Below are 2,812 nucleotides of genomic sequence, written 5' to 3' on the forward strand. Positions count from 1 at the left end.
TAACACGAGGGGTCACCCCCGGCTTGTGCAGCTCCCTACCAGCACCCCGGGGCGAACAGACCCCATCTGCCTCACAAGTACCTGCACAAAGGGAAAATAGGCAGGATGTCAGTTTCTCCCCAAATCAAAGACCTAACCTAATGAAAAGACTTCTCCTTTTCTTTTTTTAATCGCTTGCATATTGACTGCAAAACACCATCCACTAAAATGGCCCAGTTTTAGGTTTGCTTTGCATTCACGCAGCGCTGCTGTGCGACCACAGGGAGCAGGGCAGCGGGGAAGCTCCGGAGACGCTCTCAAATCCTGTTCTCGGTGCCATCTAAACAGASCAAACCAAAACCACTTGTGGTGAGGCTGTTTTGCAACTCCATGAGCAGACGTGGGGACTTTAGTAATAGCAGATGGAGTCTCCAAAGAAATCCAACAAAAAGAAAGCAACCTCAGAGCTCTACCKATTGCCCAGTTTTCCTCTACCCACACTTCCAAAATCAGGCAATCTAAGACTAAATCAAACCAACTCAGTCCGGTTGAAGAGATATCGGGAAAGAAACTGCTTTAGTGACTCAGACCTTTATCTATCTTAGGAAAATGAATAATGAAGATCTCATGTGGTTGATAATTTCTGCCCACAATTTCACAAAAGTCAAGAGGAAACACACAACCTACAATACCAAGCCACAATTTATTAAAACTGCAACTAAAATATTGGACAACTAACTACAACTGCTACCAAGTGAAAACAAGTCATTACTTTCCTCGTTATCAGCACCTCCGAAATACTAACACCTGCATGTTCTTCTCAAGGGACCCTGTTCACTTGCTCCACTTCACTCTGCTTTGCAATACGGGAACTCAGCTAGCAAGTTGCATTCCAGTTTATGGTCTGTATTTTTCCATGCTAAATTGAAAGCTGGCTGGAAACGGGAATCTTGCATTGTTGTGTTGATACCTGTGAAACTGTGAAAGGGTTTCAGCCTCAGGCCAAACCCCAGCCCAGCGTGATGCTCACCCCTTGGCCACGGTCATGTGTGGGAGCCCCAAAGGGAGAACCCAAAACCCTAAAAAAAAAGCTCTACAGAGGGGTCTCTGCAACCAGCTGCCTCCCTTGCACTCTGGCATAAGGGGGACATTCTCTTGTAGTGGTAAAAAGGCTCCRGATTCCCCACTTTCTCTTGGCTGTAGATGGGGGCAGCAGTTCTCCTCCCCACCAAATGCATCTGATCTGTTACATACGCAGGGTAAGGCTTTGCCCGGGGGGGTTTTAGCTCCCACTCACAGCTAATAAACACTCTACTTGGTTTGCAAATAACTCAGCGTTATTTCTTTGAACTTTGCCTGAACTAATAAACAAAAATACGGTTTACATATCACTATTTCTTGTATCTTTTATTGGTAGATAAAAACACCTGGGGTTACTACATATGAGCAGCGGAAAGACAAGAAAGCTCTGTTTTTGGCTTCCTGCACCAGGTGGTCTCTCCCCTTCCTCTTCCCAGGTCACACAGCCTCACACTGGTCACACCACCACCATGTTCCAGCAGGAAACGCACCCCTGGGAAGTGGGGACCACGCGGAGGCCGGTGGGACACAGATCCTGGATCCAAACCCAGGAATCTCCCCCGACTGCTCGGGCGCCCTTCCAGGGGCTGAGGAAAAGAGCCCCAGTCGCTCATTCCAAAAAGGAGACAGGACTATCAAGTTAACCACATTTGAAAGTCAATCTCTCCGAAAGGAATTARAATGAAAAAAGCAATGACAAAAAAAGAAGGAAGCTGCGGATGCCTTTAGAGAAAGGGGCAACGGGAAGGCCCAGTTCCACATTGGGATGAGGTGCCTGCTCATCCTGGGAGCAGGGACGCCTCACAGCAAAGGCTGCACAGGAAAAGGGAAAAGGAAAGCAGGGATGGAGGAGCTGAACTTGAGAGAGCCAGGAAAARGAAAACACGCTACAGTTGGCCGTTTTGATAGCGAGCTTTCCACATCTATATTTCTTCCTAGCACAGTAAAGGAGCTTAACAGGAATTACTAACACCTGTGACCCCAAACCATTACTTACAGCAGATTTCTCAAGGATTTCACTATCTTCGCTAGGCAAAAATCGACCAAACAGCCACCAGGCCAAAGAGCAGCTTCCCTTGCTTATCTTTAAGCGATCAATTCCAACCAATTCACTTACCCGGCAAGCACATACCAAAAAACAAGCGTTTTGGCAAACACACGTTTGGAAAGCGGCTTTCTAAGGAGCTGAAGAGCCAGAAACAAAAGTTAACCGAGACGCAGGAACGCTATTTAGAATACTTAAAAAAAAAAATACTTATAAAATTTACCAAAGAGAAAACCGAAAAAGGGGCAGGGGGTGACAGTGTTGAAGAATAAGGGCCTGTCTCCTCCGCGAGGGCCGCGCGCCCACGGGGGAGGCTGCTCCGGGCCGGGCCCGAACGGGCCCCGCGGGACGGCGGTCACGGCGCGGGGAAGGCGCCGGGAAACGGGCGCGCTCCGCCCCGCGACGTTACCCGTGCGGAAAAAGGGGAATCCGCTCCTCGCGTGCTTGCGGGTGGCAAGGGACAAAGGAAAAAAGGAAAGTAAGAGGAGGAGAAAGCGGGGCGGCACTGAAATAAGGGCAAATGGGGTTTTTCTGCGGGGGGCGGCTGCTCAAACGGAGTCCGGGCACCCGGCAAGGCGCCCCCGGTAGGGAGCGAGCGGCCCCGCTGCGCGCCCCCGGCGGCCGCCCCCGCCGCCCGGCGGCCCCAGGAGGAGGCGGCGGCACCAGGGCCGCCAAACTCCAGCCGCCGCCAGCAACAAGCGGCGCCGC

The sequence above is a fragment of the Nothoprocta perdicaria genome, unplaced genomic scaffold (genome assembly GCF_003342845.1).
Source record: "Nothoprocta perdicaria isolate Ctin4 unplaced genomic scaffold, notPer1 scaffold_214, whole genome shotgun sequence".
Taxonomy (NCBI): Eukaryota; Metazoa; Chordata; class Aves; order Tinamiformes; family Tinamidae; genus Nothoprocta; species Nothoprocta perdicaria.